Source organism: Mercenaria mercenaria, chromosome 6 (assembly GCF_021730395.1).
Source record: "Mercenaria mercenaria strain notata chromosome 6, MADL_Memer_1, whole genome shotgun sequence".
Taxonomy (NCBI): Eukaryota; Metazoa; Mollusca; class Bivalvia; order Venerida; family Veneridae; genus Mercenaria; species Mercenaria mercenaria.
Genome location: NC_069366.1, coordinates 36094117 through 36115592, shown reverse-complemented (window position 1 = coordinate 36115592; position 21476 = coordinate 36094117).

The window sequence follows — 21476 nt, the reverse complement described above, 5'->3', positions numbered from 1 at the left end:
AAGTTGCATTAGGGTTAAATGTCATATAGCCAAAGAATTGTACTATTTTGCTAATATGTTGCATCATCATAACCTGATTAATCTGTACCATAACATTAGATATCTAAGGCAGTTTAGTTGATGTATCAATAACTACAGGGAGATAACTGAGAACAGATGGCATCTTTATAATTGAGCCGCGCCATGAGAAAACCAACATAGTGGGTTTGCGACCAGCATGGATCAAGACCAGCCTGCGCATCCGCGCAGTCTGGTCAGGATCCATGCTGTTCGCTTTCAAAGCCTATAGCAATTACAGAAACCGTTAGCGAACAGAATGGATCCTGACCAGACTGCGCGGATGCGCAGGCTGGTCTGGATCTATGCTGGTCGCAAACCCACTATGTTGGTTTTTCTATGACACGGCTCATATTTAGAAACCTCATCAAGTTAAGAACCAATGAAAATGAACATACAATATTTGGGTGCGGAAACTCAAAAAATAATCCCATTTTTTCTGTTTGTTTTACTATTATAATTATCTTTGCAAATTAAATAAGCAAATACATTTGTACTGTACATACAGATTTTATTAGCACTCTAGATGTCCAATTCAGTACTTATAGTGTACCAAAGAAAATTGTCCATGAATATCAAAATTTGATTGAACTGTAAACAGAAAGTTCTTTCTTGGAGGCAAACAAAATGGAGAAAAACTGTGTAGCTAGAAATTTTAAAATGGCTCTTAGACAGACATTAGGTCAGTCTATTATACTTATTTATTTCAAAAGCAATTTAATTCATAACACAATATTAGACAATAATGGAAGCAAGAACTTTATCAATCACAGAGACTTAACTTTCACCAGATTAGAGGTATTTTTTACTAACATTAAAGATAAACTATTATGCCTTTAAGCAGCAATATATTTTTATCTTCTAGAAATTTAATGTATTTTTTTCTTGTAGAATATCTAGGTAATTAGTACTGTGATTGCTATATATCTCTGACTTTACAAGACACTCCAAACACTTACGTCACAAAAATATTTTTCAGAAACAATGTGTTTATCAGAAGTATGTCCTAAAACACACATGCATGAATCATGGTCAGTGACCACACTGCAGAATAGGTTGGGATCACAGAGAGACATCATCAAACAGATCACATAATGTTTCAATATGGTAAGTCTTTTTAAAATGAGCAAACACTGCAAATTAGTGTTAAAGGTGGACAATCCGTTTTAGCAATATTTTATTTAGAAATTTATTTAAGCAACTAGAAAAGCCTATTACACAAAGCCAGCTAGATTTTATAATTATCTCCCTTTAAGGTGAAAAACATTTTTAAAAAATGCGTACTTTTGTTTTTTAATTATTTCCCTTTTTGCATTTCCATGTGATAGCTATTGGAATATGATATCCAACTCCAAGATATATATGCTACAATACTGTCTGCTATCTTGCATTCAAGCTAGGTCACCTGAAAATGACCTTTCTCAGGGACAATCGTATTGCTGCTTATAAGATTGTCAAGATCTTGAAAGCAACAACAATGACCCTTGTATTTTTACAACACTGGTGCCCCATCAGTTTGGGTGATTTTCAAATTTTAGTAGGTAATCTGGCAAAAGAGTTGACAGAAGCTTATGGAATAGTTAAATACAAACTGAAATTAACTTCTGCGATTACATTTAATAATATATAGATAATCTTATATTGTTTTAATTATTTTTATATTAATGATAAGTGATTTATGATTGTTAGTTACATGTATTCATGTTGTCATTTTCAGAAATTGTTGGAATGAAGTTCCCGAATATGATTCCAGTGCTTCTGAAGCTGCCTTAAGCCAAAAGAACTGCAAAAAAATGCTTTTTTGTTGTGTAAACTATCGATAATTATTATTAAATAAATTTTGAACTTGAACAGAAGTAATTTTTATCTTTAATCAAGAAGTTTCCAAGGATCCTGGTTTTCTTAGATTTTCCTGGGATCCTGTTTTTCTTAGATTTTTCTGGGATCCTGGTGTTCCAAGATTTTCCTGGCTAACAGGTAGATTCCAGGATTTTCCTGGTTGCCAGGTAGATTCCAGGATTTTCCTGGTTACCAGGCAGATTCCAGGATTTTATATATTCCTAGGTCATCCTGGAATATTCCTGCTCAGGCGTTTCCTGAGAAATTCACAGGAATATTTCCCAGGAAATTCTCAAGAATATTTCCCAGGAAATTCTCAGGAAATTCCCAGGATATTTCTGGGAATATCTGCACTTGAAATCAGCCACCATAAGTAATTGACAATCCGCCATTATGTCTAATGGTATTTGTGCAAGTGAAATGGTAATTTTCAGTATAGAGAGGTTTGTAATAAATATGATTACATGATGCTGTTAAAAGTTTATTAGTTATTGTTTCAATGAGCATCTTTAATACAAATGCAATTTGACACAGTAAATATAACACTTGAGACAATGAAAAGCTATGCAAATCGTAATAAATTGTCGTAGCAGTATGTAAATATTTAAATTTTACTAATTTAACGCAGTGGTGATCAAATTAAGAACACACAACTGTCACTTTTGTTTTTCTTTGAGATTTACCTTACGGGTACGCTCAGATGATAGTTATTTTCAATCAGAAATCTGCGAGTTTTAATTATTCGCCGAAGTTCAACTAGTTATACAAACTTCATCAATGTCAGTAGCAATTATTTTAACATATGACATGTTAACCATATTTAGCATGCATCAACTAAAAAGCTATTAAAACAGGGAGCAATTCTGCTAATTAGTCAGTGATAACTTTCTTAAGTTCTCAAGAAACTGTTGTGAGAATTTAACCAAACTAAATAGAAAACAAATAAAAGAATGGCTTTCCAATTTTATAAGGTGTTGATTTGTTTTCAGTTGACGTTAAACCTCCAAAACAAACTCTGTAACATTTTCAGTGACATGTGCTAACGTACGCAAGTATATATCGTAACTATTTTGTACCATGCCGAACCACAAAATTTTGTATGAAAAGAGTAAAAATCTATGTGAATTATTCAATGACAAGCTCTTACATATAATACATATCATTTGTTAAATATCATGATGAGACACCCAACTATTTACCAAAAACCAGCGCCACAAATTGTGTTAAATATGCAAACAAAAAAAGACTTCAAGACGATTGGCTATTTTTTATTTCATGTTCAGCAATCAAATTCGACATCGAAACAACCAGAAATTGCGTAAAAATACACATTTTGAGCTTTTTAAATACTGCCATGTTTGTTCGATCATTAGGTCATCACAACTGGCTTGGTCCAGTAACCCTTCGCTACATTTACCTACCCATGTCTTAAGCAAGGGGTAGAAATATAGATGTTTGTATTTTAAATATCTGCAATTTCAAGGTAAAAGTATCCAAAAGGTTTCATACATTTGTGTTCAATGTTGTATGCACTTTAATGGGGTCAATACGATTTTCGTATTAAATGACTAAGTCATAATATATAAATTTGTAGGTTTTCTTGGTTAATATTTTAAGTACTTGTTCTGCTAAGAGTTGAAAGGCTGTTTCATGCCGGCTGACTAAGGTGGTCATATTGCATAGTGAACACAAATTGAAAAACACTTGTTGTTTTCCGGTGAATAGCTTTCTTACATGTATACCATTCACTTATTTCATCAATATTCATTGCTCATATTTCTGTATAATTTAGATAAACCCTACGTGCAAGTTTGCGGAAATCCAATCGTACAATTTATGAGTTCATACGCTGAAGCATTTAGAACTTGACAAACTGTATAAAACCAAAGCAGTTTCTGCTGACGGTATAAGTTGCAATGAAGTAAATGGAAACAAGATGTGTTCTTTGGAAATATCGTTTCTACTTTGGTTCATCGTTATTGGAGGTTTGTTTTATTATTTAGTTTTAGTTTAGGTAATTATTGGTATTATTTCAAATATATGGGAGAATTACAACATACCATTTAGGTAATTCAGAACAAATACTAAAATCGAACCAAATAAGTTTTTATATCTCAGATTTTTTTCTGTTTGGCTTGAAAAATCACTTTTGTCAATTTGTCATTGCACAACTTAAAGTCATATTAAGGGGGAATAGCACTTTGTAATTTTTTAACAACCCGCGTATGATTTTGATATCATATTAAAGTAGAAGTTACCCCTGGCATGAATGTGTAACTTTTTTATTTTTATTTTTTTTTTTGTTTGGTTATAAGTGAATTTTTTACCTGTGTCGTCGCAAACATTACCATGCACGTCTGTTTTGGCGCCACGTTAAAAAACGCTAAAAATTCGGTTTATTTTCTCTCATTTGTTTGTTTTTCAATTTACAGCAATGAAACTTACATCTTTATGTGTGTTATATAAAGATCTACGTTGCTAGACAGAATTTGTCATTTTTGTTTTCAAAATGATGGAAAAAACGAAGAAAAACGACATTCTAATTTTTTTAGTTTTTGGAAAAAATGGCGCACTCGAATCTTTTTGCCAAGTTTTTATATTTTCAAGATAATTTTATGTTTCATAGAATATTAAGAAATTAAATACTTTTACCATCCAGTTATTTTTAATTAATGATTTATTAAACATATCCGTCAGTAAAATGTGACGTCAAAATATAACGCACAAAACTCTATTCAATTAACGATGCGTCAATAAAATAATACGGATAACATGCACAACACGTCTTCACTGTTGTTTTTGCATATGACAGGAAATACATGTACTAAAGTAGTATTCTTTAAAAGCATTTCAGAACATTTTTACTGACATATCCATGATAAAAGTGGAATAAACAACTGAACAAAAGTGAACAATGTCTTGCATATCACAAACTGTTGTTTTTAGAATAAATTAGAAATGGCTATTGTATAACAACTGTAAAATGAAATGAACACACACAGTATCTGCATGAACTCATTTTCACAGCGATTGGGAAAAGTGTATTATTGCATTTGATTAAACATTCGATATACGTTGTTCCATGCAATATCGTTGCGATCCCATACTGTTACACATACGTGCAGTAAACTTCTATGTATGTTAAAAAAAACATTTGCTTAAATTTTACAAATAAATTCCATCTTTTTGCTCGCTACACATAGCTACACGTATAACCTATCAGATATATATATGTTTTACAAGTGCATTTTAAGCGTGTATAATAAATTTGTACAAGCTATCGAATTCTGAATTTCGACAACTCGGGAGTTTACAGAAATATGAAATATGAAATTTAAAAATGAAATGTTTCTTGTATGTGTGCACTTACAACAATACTAAAATTGCACTTGCTAAAGTACATTTTTATTTCATAACTTCTCAAAATATGATGACAATGAGTTTATTATATCTGTTAGTTACTCTAGCACTTTTTTGCGACCTTCTCAGTTAATATTGCGCGTATGCTCTGCTCACGGTCACGACAATGTGCCAATTGAAGCATTTCGTCCTGTTCGAAAAAAAGTTGCAAATAATAATTTGAACTTGGATGTTGACATATTTTTAATGTCTTTATTCTTTATAGAAAAATCCCTGTCTTCAAACAAGATCGAACTTTACAGCGACATGATAGTGTGTTAATATTTTTTAGGATACCAGCATTGTATTATAAGATGATATGTTTAGGACATGCATTTATTTCAGATTAAATCATCCTATCTCGAGCCCACGACATCTTATCTCGAGCGCATGGCATCTTATCTCGTGCGCGCGACATCTTATCCCTTGCGTATGGCATATTATCTCTTCCCTTAAATAATGCACAATCGGGTACATGGGGTCTCCTCCATCATCAAAAGTCGCTATATGACCAAAATTGTGTCGATGTGACGTTATACCCAACATCCGTATGTTTAATTATTGTTGTCGCACATTGGGAAAATACTATATGCTTGCCCCAGTTAGATGATTTTTTTTGTGAGCGCGACCTTTGCCTAAACCCCTCAGCCAAGTGTGACATTTACTTTTACGCAGATAGAGGCCCTATGCTTGCTCGCGAGAACCGATCTCACTGAATAAAGCATAAAGTACTTTCCAAGTGACAGATGGACGGACGGGCGGACGCACGCACGGACGCACACATGCACGCACGCACGCAAGCATATGTCCCTGTATCTGTATGACATGAAAGAGTTTGTCATCTAAAAGTTACACATCGTGTCACTGTTGGACTCACTGATGGATTGAAGGATGGGAGTGGGGTGGGGTGGGGTGGGGGGGGGGGCGGGGTAACACTTCGTTGGGGACAGACAAATATATCATAACTATTTATTACTTTAACCACCTTTTATCACAAATTTGATTAATACAATCGTGTTATTCCGGAAGTCGAAAAGACGTTTTTTTTGTATTTTTGAGGGTGGGGGTGGAGCGGTGGGGGGGGGATGTTCGGCGAGGCAACGTTAGTCGGGGCGATGTCCGGCGGGGCGATATTCCACGGGCCGACGTTCGGCGGGGCGCAATAATGACGTTTGTCGTTGTGTTGCCGCGACAGAACGAAACAACGAAATGGCACAAGTCAGCAACCATAGCCAGCCCAGCGGCTAATTTTTTTAATATATTTTAGCAGTTACTTCCATTTTTATCTTTTTGGGAGCGGGTTTCATTAATAGAAACAAATTAAACTGAAGTATTGTAGCCTATGGAAGGCCATGCTAATTTTAAAATGCTAAAATGTCGTGCGCTCTAGATAATATGATAAGATGTCGTGCATTCGAGATAAAATGTCGTGAGCACGAGATAAGATGTCATGCGTTCGAGATAAGATGTTGTGCACTCGAGATAAGATGTCGTGCGCACGAGATAAGTTGTTGAGCGCACAAGATAAGATGTCGTGTGCACGAGATAAGATGTCGTGCGCACGAAATAAGATGTCGTGACCACGAGATAAGATGTCGTGCGCACGAGATAATTTACTCTTAAAAAAAAACAAATGCATGTCCTAAACATACCACCGTAGTATTAACATGCGCTGATCACAAATGTACGCCTACGTCTGACTTTTATAGATCAATGTAATAATAAGCTTGACCTGAAACTGAAAGGATCAAAACTGCGACATCTCTGATGCTCAACACAATAAAGCACGAACCCTTACTAGCAGAGGTAAACGTACATGTATAAAATCTAAACCTCTATATACTTACACATATCACTGCAAAGTACTATAAAAAATGAAAACAAGTATTGTCAAACACTACTACATTTAAGAAAGAAGATATTTACAGCCTGTGGAAAAGTCTTTCTGTAAGACATTGTCTTTACCACTACAACTTCGTGTGACCTCATTGCAGTCATGAGACTCTTCTTTAACGTTCTTCAGCTATTAGAATTTTCAAACAATTTCCTTTTCGTAAAAAAAGAGAAGAAATTGGTATATTTATAAATGACCTTGATTGCCTCATGACGGCACATATTTGCCAGATTAAACAGGATCTGAAAACAGAATTGTTAAAAAACTCATTCATGAAATATTTTAATTATAAAATAATTAAGAACTGAGAAGATACAAGTACATTTATAGGCAGTATTAGGTGCATACATGCTTTTTAAGTACATAGAATATTCTTACGAAACCATACCCGCGTTGTTTTTAAGCGCGCACTTTGACGTCACTATTTGTTCGTCGGATATGGTACGAAAGTCAGTGCTTTAAAATAATACTAGACAGTAAAAGTTCTCAATATTTTGAAATTTTATCATGATTAATTTAATCTTGAATATATAAAATTTTGGCAAAAAACATTCTAGCCGTTTTTCCATCAATTAGACGAGTGTGACATTTTTCCAAAAAACTAAAAAAATGAGAATGTCGTTTTTCTTCATCTTTTTCCATCATTTTGAAAATAAAAGTGACAAATATTGTCTAGCAACGTGTATCTTTATATAACATACATAAAGATGTAAGTTTCAATGCTCTAAATTGAAAAACAAACAAATGAGAGAAAATAAACCGATTTTTATCGCTTTTTAACGTGGCGCCAAAACAGACGTGCATGGTAATGTTTGCGACGTCACAGCTAAAACGTTTTACTTATAACCAAGAAAACACATTCATGCCGGGGGTAACTTCTACTTTAATATGATATCAAAATCATACGCGGGTTGTTAAAAAATTACAAAGTGCTATTCCCCCTTAAGTTAAGGAATTGCCGATGCCTCTGTTTCTTGACTTTCTCGTTTCTTGACTTAAATGACCACTACTTTTGCAAATGTATTCCACAGAAATGTAAACCGTACAAGTCATGTTGATTAACGTCATGTCGTGTTGTTAATCAAGATGTATTTTATGATGTGTTGTTATAAACGGTAACGTAAATTATCACTGTTTTTCGAGCATCAATGTTTCAATGTTGTTTTTTTTATTTAAAAATGGCAGAATGTTTTGAATACTAAATATATACCTTACCAAAATATGTATTATGATTTCGTTAGAAAAACACGTGTTAATGAGTGAGATATAAGTATCTATGATGTAAGAGATATTAGGTATATCTTCGTTGAAACATCTGAAGTAATCTTGCCTCGAATTTCCTACATTTTTGTAATAAGACACTGGACACGTAAACATTTAGATTAAACTAATGTCAAAATTGTAAATAGCATAAAGCGCTTAGTGGCACATGACGTCAATTTACAAAGTCTTGTATAAGGCAACATTGGGGAAAATTGAAATCTGGCCAGATGACGGTGGAAATGGGCTATTTAGATTAGAATTTGATAGAAAATGACAAGTTTATTGGAATTTTGCTGTTAAAGTTGATAAAACCAAAACATATTACATTTCTACTGTTTTGGCTGTATTTGGTTTTAAAAAATGTAAGAAGCATAAAGCGCTAATCGGCACACGACGTCAATTTACATAGTCTCGTATAAGGAAACATTGGTGAAAATTGAAATCTGGCCAGATGAGGGCGGAAATGGGCTATTTAGATATTAGAATTTGATAAAAAAAACTTCAAATTTGTAGCCTAATTATTGCTAATTTCTAGTTGTCAGAGGCAAGATTGAACATTTTTATCAGTTTAAATGTGTAATTTTTGTGCAGATCAGAATAGAGAATGACAAAACAGGGTAAAACTAAGTTCCAGTGAGGAAACCTGATTGAAAATTATGTCGCGACAGCTATCTATTTTTGGCAAAATTTGACGCGATGACATATGTTACAAAACCTTAAAAAGTGTTGGAATCAAGCTAAAACCTTACACATTTTTGTGCGTTTAGATTGCTGGGACATTTTAAATCAAACTGACACTATCTAAGAGAAAAATGTGTTTCTTATACAACTCTATAAAATACTACTTTCTCACACTTTATAATCCATTTTTTGAAAGCGTTTATATTCTTGGGAGAAAATGTTTAGTGTATAATAACGTTTCCTATGTTACAATTCAGATAAATTAATGTAAACAAATGGTCCTTGTGTAAAATCTGCGAAATCGTTCAAATTATAATGATTCGTCAAAAAACATGGCCGCCAGTGGGTGTGGTCTCTTTTCCCTATATGTATATAGTGGAATTTTAAAAATCTTCTCGTATGAAACTGCTGGTCTAATTTTTAAATAAATTCACATAAATGGTCCTTGTGTGATGATCTACCAAGATTGTTCAAATTAGTCTGATTCCTCAAAAACATGGTCGCAATGGGAAACTTTAAAATTCTGCTGGCCCGACTTTGAAATAGTTTCGCACAAATGGTCCTTGTGTGAACCTCTACCAAGTTTGTTCAAATTATTGTGATTCCTCCGAAAAATGGCTGCCAGAGGGCATGGTCAGTTTTCGCTATATGTATATAATGGAATTTTTAAAAATCTTCATGTATGAAACTGTTGGCCCGATTTTGAAATAATTTCACACAAATGGTCCTTGTGTGACATTCCACCAAGATTGTTCAAATTATTTTGATTCGTCAAAAACATGGCCGCCAGAGGGTGTGGCCATTTTTTCCCTTTATGTTGTATTGGAAACTTTTAAATATTCTTGTCAGAAACAGCAGGTCTAATTTTAAAATAATTTTACACAAATGTTTCTTGGGTGACCTCTTATGAAGATTATACAAATTATTCTGTTTCATCAAAAAGCCTTGCCACTAGGAGTTGTGGTCACTTTACCCCTTATTTATGTAGTGGAAACTTAAAAAAATCTTGATGTTTGATATTGTAATATCACGTCATTCCCCCAATGTCTTACCCCACCTTTACCCCCACCCCGCACCCCACCTTAACATGCACTTACACAGTACCTGCCTTTATATATTAAGTAGAAATTTTTAACTGTTCAAGCAAGCAACTAAACTCAGGTGAGCGATATAGGGCCATCAAGGCCCTCTTGTTTTTTTATAGTTTATGAAATTTTAAAATTGAGGGTAACTGTGAGAAAGAATACATATTAAGCGTCGAGCAAGACAAAAAGAAAGTTTGTATTTTTCTATGTGTTTTTAAACCACAATACATTGCTCTCGTCTAGTTTCTTCTACTTTGGAAGAAGCAGAATATACTCGTCTACCGTTCATTTTTGGAAAGGACAACCATGTAGATGATAATCAGTCATATCTTGGTCAGTTTTGGTGATAAAACAATTAAATGGAGCTAAGGCATTTGCCTTTAGATAGCAGTTTTTTTATGTTAATTAACTAATTTGCATATTCATGAATATTAATTAGAATGTTACAAAATGACAAAAGTTTTAAATCAATTTCAATGTACCAAACAGTTTTGATCTGGTCTCTCAGTGTTTTCTTAAATAGCATTTTGTAACAAGTGGTATTGTTTTACTCCAAAATAGGTATGTTCATACAATTTGCATAAAATGAACCAGTGCCACAACCAACGTCTCGGGAAACAAGATACCACTAAAATTGAATAAAATTGAATAAAATGATATAAGTAATAGGTGGGCCGGTGGTCTAGTGGTAACACGCTTGACTGTCAATCCAGAGGTCCTGGGTTCGAATTCCGGTCAAAGCATTGGACATTTCTGAGATGCTCTTGAGTGTCTCCCACCTAACTAAGAGGCCTGTACTGGTTCTTTCCAGGAAAGACGGTTTCGCGTGTATCGGTGCTATACACCGGACACGTTAAAGAACCAGACTGTCTATTCGCAAAGAGCTAGGCTAAGTTAGCCGGACAGGCCTGAATCTGAAAAGGATTTCTCTCTATTTGTTATGGGGACTTTATCTCACTCTGTCCCTCTGGTCAGATCGCTCTGTGTCTGTACTATGGATTTCGCGCCCTGTTTGGCTGCGTTTGCTATATGTAAAGCGCCTGTGATCGTGTTTATCATGAAAAGGGCGCTATATAAATCTGGTATAATAATAATAATAATAATTGTTATCAATAAAATAACGATAATGTGAGCTATATTGTTTGGAAATATAGTTTAAACACCTGTTTGAAGGAGGAATCAGTATGTAACATACTTTACACATGTTACGTTTCAATAACCTTGTTTTATTGCGTCAGTTATTTAGAAAATATGTATCAGACAGTTTTGATCTGGTCTTGAAATCTCTCAGTGTTTTCTAAAAAATTATTTTGTTTCCCTGAAGGTAATTTTTTTTTTCTGCATTAGGTATTTTAACTAATTTGCATAAAATGAACCTATGCTAAACCAGACATCTGTGGAAACAAGATACAACTAAAACTGAACAACATGATGATGAAATAAACTGTAATCAATAAACTGGTGATAATCTGAGCTACATCAAATGAAAATGTAGTGTAAATACTTATTTGAAGGAGGATTCTGTTTGGAACATTCTTTACACACGTTACGTTACCATTCCAGTAATCTTGTTTTATTGTATCGTTGTTTTCTTCGAAAACATATAGGAATATTCAGTCATCAAGTTTTTAAATACACTTACAAACTAGACTAGTTCCATACTACTCAAGCAAAGAGATGTTTTCCGTAACGGCGCTTTAAAATACATTACCACTGTATTTTGTTGTATTTACAAATATGTAGGAAGAAATTTGAATCATTGTTATCAATATCATGGTATCATTGATTTGTTTAAACTTTAAAGTATTAATTAACATTTTTTCTTTACTTTTGTCAACCAAAAAATAATCTGAAACATTCATTACACATTCAATGTTTCCTTTTTCATTTTGAATTAATGTATCTATCAGTTTAATTTACTTATATCAGTTTCTTAATTATGTTGTTCTTTTATTTGATGGTTTCATTATTGTTGTCAATAATTACATTTTACATCGATTATGTATCTTTAGTCCCCTACCGGTGGAACACCGGAGAGGACTATAGGAATGCCCTCCATCAGTCCGTCCGTACTTACATTTACTTACTTAGGTGGCTATAAGAACAATAGGTAACTGTACTTTTTCTTTGATATAATTCATTCCGTAAGTTTTTATGTGACTGTTTTTCTTTTACCATTTACGTGGCTAAAATATCAATAGAGAGAACAAAAGAGTAGCCACATAAATACTCATATAGAGGAGCGTCCGTCCGTCAGTACGTCTGTCCTTCCGCAAATCTGGATCCTGCGATAACTCAAAAAGTATTCAAGCTTATAAAACGTGGTATGTGAATAGAAGGCAATATGTTGATTATGCACGTACATGACTTATGCTTCTCGATCAAAGGTCAAAGTCACAATTAAAGGTCAAATAAAAATGTGTTTCTGCTCCATTACTTTTGATTGCATTGAAGGATTTTTTTAGTACTACACAGAAATGTTCCCCGTGATTAGACTATTTGTCACACACATGGCCCATGATTGTCGGTCAAAGGTAAAGGTCACTATTAAAGGTCAAGTTTTTTTTCATCGGGAGGGGACTTCTGTATTGCCACTGCAATACTCGGTCACTTGTTATATATATATTCTGTATATATTAATTATGTACACATCCCTGCAAACATCTATACACTGATAAGTAGGGTTCCGATTTGGGGCTGCCTTTCATGGAAGATGAGTTTTAATGAATATTTATCTTTGTTTTGTGTGATTGTGAAGTGTATCTATGCAGTTATTTACGAGAGAAATAAAGCATTTTGTTTTTGAATTTCAGAAACACATGCATTATATTGATATATTTAAGCGCTCATTAATAACATATTCACTGTTGAAAAACAGCACTGAACAAAAACTAAAAAACAAGATGAACTATTCAGGTAGTGTAAGTAATCTTTAGATTTAAACTTTTAAATTGCAAAAAGCTGTCAAGAATGTAAACAATATTAAGTGGTTGAAAACCAAAATTGTTAAGAAAACAAACACTTAATACTATTCAAAACTTCTAGGAAGATACTAAGTGCCTTCTGAACGACACTTGAGAGTTGCTGAAAACATTTTGCCATAGAAATGATAATAACATCTATAAGAAGATCCTTTGGAAGCGAAGAAAGCTACCAAGCAAACAAATAGCAGACTCAGTTGGATCAAGTCTGTTTGAGAGTTTATGAAGTGTGAAACACCCCTAACGCCCCTAACACCGGCTTTGGCGGAATTCGTTTTAGTAAACCTGATCCAGACCAGAAAATCTATTAACACTGAATCCGAGTACGAGGAATCTTTTTACAACCATCACATGACACCTCAAGACTGTTTTTGTGACAGTAAATATGTTTAAGATGATCCTTTGGAAGCAAAATAATAGCTGACTTGATTTGATTGTGTCTGTTCATTAAATGTAGTGAAACTGCCCTCACGCCCCTAGCACTCCGTTATAGTAAAATTGAATGGATTAGTTAAAATCTGAATCTAAAATGATGATGAAATGTCTGAAAAGTGTGAACTGCACATAAAGTGAGGCAGCAGTGTTACAAGAATCACATTCTGCACGTCTTGATTAAGATGTGACTTACGATATTTTCACTCTAATGTTACCTACTATAATAGAATATTTGCTCTCTTGTTGGTTAGCTGTTATGAATAATGTGTTGCTAAGCCTTTATAACATATTATTTATAAAATGGAATACAACTGACAAAAGAAGATTATAGGCTATCCAAAAATCACTTTACTTTTTATGAATGAAATTTGATTACCCTTTGATTCTGAAGCAATTTGTATCATTTTATTATAAATGCTCTCAAGTCCCTTGCTACAGTTTGGACTTTTGACAAAGACAGGTCATGCATTTATCATAGCCTTTGATACCTAATTTAATTGATATTCACACTTTATTTGTTATAATTGATGCATAGTTTCTCTTAGTGTTTCTCTTAATGTCCCAGTATATCCAGGAATATTCCATCACATAGTACAATTAAGTCTTTGTACAATTTGAAATATTAAAAGAATATTTTGTACATTCTGTCATTCTTGTAAATGTTTCAAAATGACTACAGTAGTCTCCTTTATTTCATATCTATCAAGTTTAATGTATTTCTTATATCTTGATTTGGTATCACTGAAAGATAAAAGTTTTGTCAACCTGGTAAAAGTTTTAAATGTAATAAGACTGAATTATAACTTTGTAAACACATCCAACTATGGTGGAATGACTACTTTTGTAATCATTATAATGAACTCACATTTAAACAGTAATCTACACAAATTGTCATTATTAGTTTTGTTAAATGAACTCATATTTAAACAGCATTCTATAAAATTGTCATTATTTGTTTTGTTAAAAGAAGATTTTGACCAAGTTGTAAGTTATTTCACGCACCGACTGACTTAACATGCAATCTCGGCAGAAGTATGTAATCTTTTTATATGCTTTTGAAAATTGTACATATATTGCTTACAGGGCAAGCGAGGACATCGCGAGCGAGCATTGAGGCCCCGGCACACACACTAAAAAAATGCTTGCAAAAGATGGACAGTAATAATACTATAGTGTGTGAAGATTTCAGTCCAGGTATGTTTACAGCATTAATACGATGGTAAAATTCAACAGCAACACGTGGTTATTTATTTTTTATAAACGTTTCGGCGTTTGCGCCTTCATCAGGATAAATACATAACAAAACAACGGCCGTGACGTCATGAAGCTAACGTTACGTTGAATGGCGGAAAAACATATAGTGTTTTAAGTATACTTAAATTAATTGTAAGTATACTTAATACATGTCACATGTGAATAACAGATAACAAGTTTAGCACGATATGGATATAAGAGTACTGAATTTCCTATGGGAGTATATACAGCATTAATAAAAAAATTCTGTATTTTAATTTCATAATTGTACGAATGCCGAATCGTATCAAATAATAATATCTATTGAATCTATTTTCTCGTAATCACGAGATAATTTTCTCGTAATTAGAAGATAGCTTTCTCGAAATAACTAAAAAGGTCTCGTAATTACGAAAAAATGCGGGCGACCCCTATCGTATTAGGGGTCAATAAATCTAAGTTGAAGGTCAGGGTATGCTCATTAAAATTGTTTCCGATCAATAACTTGAAAACAATTTGACATAGCACCTTTCAACTTCATTGGAACAATGGTCTTGCCCAGTAGATACTCCTTATCTACTTTAGGGCGAGTATGTTAAAGGTCAAGTTTACAGGGACTTGAACTTAGAATACGGTTTTCTATGAACAACTTGAGAACCATTTGAAACTACATAGCTCATTTCTCTTATTCAGTAGATGACCACTGAAAAGAATAGGTCAAAAGTGAATGTCCCTCTCAATAACTTCAGGACCATTTCACCGAGGACCTTCATGTTTAATAAGCTCACTGGTCATTAGATAACCATATCTAATTTGCTGTCAAAAGCTCACAGGAACCTGAACTTAGAAAAAACAAATTCCAGTCAACAACCTTAGAATAATTAGATTTACAATTTTATATTAAACGTTAATTGGATAGGATGAAGATTTATAATTAAAGTTATTGTTTAAAGTATTTTCTATGTGTTCTGATTGTATTATAAGTATAATATGACATGAGAGGAACTCAGCATGTTGATCATTTTTTCATTATTACTACTATTTTTAAGAAGTTATTATTAATACTGATATTTTATTGTTTCTTATCTTAAGAAGGAACATTTATGGTTGACATTTCACTCTTGACTAAGCCGGTTAATTGAGCTGATTGTAAACAACGTCACGAGGTTACTTCTGCTATTAAACATCTGCAGCATAATGTCAAATTTTCATATGCGCTAGAAGGAACATTTGCTAAACTAAATCTTGTGATGAGAAGTAGTTGTAGTGATGTCAGTAATGGGAAGTGGTCATCTAGGCGGCTGTGTTGGGAAGATGTTGTAGAGTAAACGGTGATGGGAAGTAGTTGTAGAGGTGGCAGTATTGGAAAGTAGTTGTAGGGTGCCTGATAGGAAGTAGTAGTAGTGATCACGGTGATGGGAAGTATTCGTAGAGATGGTGGTGATAGGAAGAAGTTGTTGGTGTTGCGGTGATGGGAAGTGGCGGTGATGGGGAGAAGTTGTAGATCTGGCGATGATGGCAAGTGATTTTAAAGATGTGTAGCAGTTGTAGAAATAGCGGTGATTGGAAGTAGATGTAGGTGTGGTGGTGATCTGAATTAGTTTTAGGGGTGGTGGGGATGGAAAGTAATTGTGAAGTTGGTGGTGATGTGTAATAGTTGTAGCAATGGCGGTAGTTGTAGGGGTGGCGGTGGTGGGAAGTTATTATAGGTGTGGCAATGATTGCAAGTAGTTGTAGTGGTGGTGGTGATGGTATTTAGTTGTAGGGGATGGGCATGATGGGAATTAGTTGTTAGTAGTAGTGGCAGTGATAGAAGCAGATGTAGTGGTGGCGTTGATGTGTTATAATTGTAGGGACGCAGTTGTAGATGTGGCGGTGATGGGACATAGTTGTATGGATTGACGGTGATGGGAAGTAGTTGAGTGGTGGTGGTGATGGAAAATAGTTGTAAAGATTGCGGTGATATGTGATAATTGTAGTAAAGGCGTTGATGGAAAATAGTGGAAAAGGTGGCGGTGATGTGGAATAATTGTAGAGAAGGCAGTGAGTGGAAATAGTTGTAGAGATGGCGGTTATGGGAAGTAGCTGTAGAGATTGCGGTGATTGGATGTAGTCGTGGAGATGGTGGTGATGGGAGGTAGCTGTAGAGACGGTGGTGATGGGAGGTAGTTGTAGACATGGCGGTGAAGGGATGTAGTCGTAGAAATGGCCGTAATTGGATGTAGTCGTAGAGATGGCGGTGATTGGAGATAGCTGTAGAGATGGTGGTGATTGGCCATGGAGGTAGCTGTAGAAATGGCGGTGATTTGAAGAAGCTGTAGAAATGGTGGTGATTTGAAGTAGCTGTAGAGATGGCGGTGATTTGAAGTAGCTGTAGAAATAACGGTGACGGGATGTAATCGAAAGAATGGCGGTAATGGGATGAAATTGTTTATATGGCTGTGCATGGAAGTTATAGTAGTGGAAGCGATGATGGCAAGTGGTTGTTAGAGTTGCCAGTGCAGTGGCGTAGTATAACTATGAAGCTGGCGGTTCAGTGAAAGCGGTAGGGGATATCAATATCATAGTTATGCTTGTCAGTATTTTCATCACCATTAAAACAATTATTCTAGTAATTGTTATTGGCATTCGTCCTTGTGAGTGTGGTTGCTAATTTTACTTCTTGAACAGACGCAATCAAACAATCATTGTTTGGTTGCGTTCTATGCTTATAAAGGATCTTCTTATAAATGTGTTTCTTCATTTTCTGCTTAATTAACTTACGAATGTCTTTACTGTTATAAATTTCTTTACAATAGAGACGGGCGAGAGTATTAGCCAATGGCCAGCAGGTCCTTACGTTTTACCGATGACACGTCATGGATGTCCGGAATCCTCTATGCATGGATGGCGAGAAGGCTACCTGTCGATCACATGGCAGACGTCTCAATCTGTGCGTGTACTTACTAAGAATTTAGATGCCGGAGAAACTTCAAAGTTCATCAACGTAAAAAATGAACCTTTCTTCAGCACGTCAGACAGATATATATTTATCCAAGCAAATACAAATGAATTAAAACTAAGTTTCTGCTATAAATTAAGAAGCAACCTATCAGTAGGTATTGGCTCATGGCCCGATGGAAATTTCAGCATTTATGCGACAGGAAATGGTTGCCCTCCAGGTAACTATGTTTTCCAAATAACTAAATTTATCTCGCCTCCTTTCGAACGTTTTAGAAACCAATTGACGTGACTTGCAGATTTTGTAAGTTCGATATCGGAGTTATAATTACATGTCGGGTAGTTAATTCCTTATCGGGTATAATATCGGTCGAAATAGACTAGTAATGTCTAGTTAAGACAAATACAAAAGATCAAGACAGTCGACATGGTAGAACCTGATACATAATGATCTGGTATGGGATACACATTGTCACACAGGCTCTCTCTTCGCTATCTCCTCGACCACGTATATCCCGTATCCAGTTACCTGCAAACCTTGTAACTAATCATATTTCGTTGTAACATTTCGTATATTTTGTTTTAGAATCGTCCTAATAAAATGAAAATAATCAAGAAACATGCAAATTTACTGACAATGTTAGTATGACAAACTTCAGACCGACAAAAAAGGGAAATTGACGAAACAAAACCATATATATTTGTATCAGCCATGACATATTTTTCTAAAAATGTTTTTAGATGAAGTGGATGTGCAGAATCTTTTTTCTTTTGAGAACAATTGGAATATTTCACTATCTTTTCGGCTGAAAATAACTAAAATGAGCCGCACCAGGAGAAAACCAACATAGTGCATTTGCGAACAGCATGGATCCAGACCAGTCTGCTCGTCCGCGCAGTCTGGTCAGGATCCATGCTGTTTGCTAACGGTTTCTCAAATTGTATAATTGTAATAGGCTTTGAAAGTGAAAAGCATGGATCCTGACCAAACTGCGCGGATGCGCAGGCTGGTCTGGATCCATGCTGGTCGCAAGCGCACTATGTTGGATTTCTCATGGTGCGGCTCAAATGTACATATACTGAGAAGATAATCATGAAACTAGTAAAATTAAAAAAAAAACAACAATTCAATGATATCAAAGAGGTTTAAAAGGAAAGAAATCCAACATATAACACCACTGTCAAGAAAAATTAAACATGTATGAAGTTTGTCTTTATTTGAGAACATTGAGTATGGAAACGGCAATTTGGGACGTCTATTTCTTTTCATTTTTTCATTTTATTTTTTTTTGGTTTATTACTTGTTGAATAATTTTGATCGAGTAAACACTGTTGCAGTAAGAGACTAATGGTTGATTTTTCATTTGGCTTCAGTTATGTTAATACATGTATTTATTTAAAATAAATCAGTTATATAGGAATAATGTATGTTATGACAAAACAGGTATTTGTTTATCATCGCCAATTTTTTCATGGGAGATAGAATTTCTAAATTTAGTTAGATCTTACTTTGTTAAATTGATTAAATATGTTATTCGATGACTTGCTACAAATTGCCGTTTCAGAAAGGCAGTTACAAACATTATCGCTGCAGGTTCGTATATTTGGCAATTATAACGAACCTACACATTGATAAAATTGTAAAACAGAAGTACCATTCCTAAAAAGTTCTTATCAAAAGTAAGTATTCCATGTAACTGTTAAATGTTGCCTGCAAAATGTTAAATTCGAGAAAGTTTCAAAAAGTAGCACCGGATTCTTTGCATCTGCCGAAATCTTTTTATAAGTCTTTCTCAGTATTTTGCGGCTTTAATGAAGTTATAGTGAAATATTACGCGGAATGGAAAAAATATGGATGATGGTATATGATAGTAACTAAATGTTATTGGGAATCATAGGGTGAAAGGTTACTTATTGCTGCCATTTTCAAAGATAAATTGGCAGTATGATTTGTAATACCTATTTTTCCTTTTCTATTGATAATTTGGTACTTATATACTAAACCTATGTTCTAAAACTGTTCAAATTTGAGTAAGAAAGTGATTTCTTGAATTAAATTAATGTTACTATGGAAACGAATCCCGTAACCTATATATCTAAATGTAAAATTCTTAGGCGTTAACAGTGGTCGATAAAGATTACAGCTTCAGCTTTTCTTCTGAATTTCAACAATATCCAGGAGCATTAAAACTCCAAACACAATGATTTTTCCATTAAAATGTCAAACGAGGGGTACTGCTGTTTAAGTTTAGAAATTTGTTTAAATAAATACAAATAATACAAGCATTTCACTTAGTTTAGAAATAAAAATGTTTTGATGCTACAAGGAACGAGACAAATAATTTTATTTGATATTTTTCCAAGAAATTACGATAAAAAGGAAGATATAAGATATTTTAAATATCTCTGTTGCCATGACTCTCAACTGTAAGATAAATAAGGTACCATGTAATCTAAAAGTGCTAATAATATTACCCAAATATTCTGTGTTGGTCATTAACAGAATGCCACTGAAGCCGTTGAAAATCCCGTTATCGCACATAGTTGATTTAAAATGATAGAAAATACGTTACCATGGAAACACGAGCCCAGCGACATAATTTATTATACATTTAAAGCTTATACTGAAAGCTAACGCACATATTAGTAAAATTATTATCTACAGACTTCTGCGGATAACAGTAAAACCGAAATACACTGAAATGTGTTAGATATTCGTATTTTCCTTTCTTTTTAATATAAAACACCTTTCGAGGGTCATGTACTTCGAACATGGATAAAAATTGTACTTGAAGGGACAGATATAAACAAAACTGAGACTGTAGAAGATAAAACGAAATACAATGAATTGCCACGGTTCAACTAATTTGAATTTACTCTGGTAACAAGGTAAAAACTATACTTCTTCCTTAAAGACTTGATTGCCCTGATTGAGCACAGTATAATTGCCCTCAAAATTTTATTAAACTATTATTCTATTTGAATTGGTTACCATATGCTTAATTTTATTCTTTAAAAACTGAACATTTCAGAATTTGAAAGACACTACTCGAATTTGTCACTTCCGAATATTTCCCGGTTGGAATCCCATGGATATTTGCCAGATTTCAAACTTTTCAATGACGGAATAGATGGTAAGCTGATAATTTATTGAAGATTTTGAAGTTATTGTATTACAATAACGCAGCTAGTTTGTGTTGAATGCAATTGTTATGTCGTACATACTGCACATAGATGCTTACCGTAGTATTCAAACTTGTAAATACCTTTAATATAGCTTGATAAACGATACAAGTATCAGAATTTTTACAGACATTTTGAAAAATCTGTTGTTATGTCTATACATTTAAAAATACTGCAAATACGCATTATGCCATCACATAATTTCATATAATTTCAATACCTCAGCCTGCGAATAAATAAATAAAATGCAATTTAGATAATTCCCTAAAGTTTTATGATAAACAGGAGGTATCTGAAACCTTAGCTCAACTTGAATTTCTTGAAAGTGAAATGCTATATAATCATCTGACATTTGACCCCATAAAGGTACAATTATTACCAATTAGGGGTTGCTCATCCCAAAACACTCTCAAAGGATGAATGATATAAACAGTTAAAGGTGTTTGACTTGTATCTATTAGGAGATTTCACCTGTTTTGACAGAAA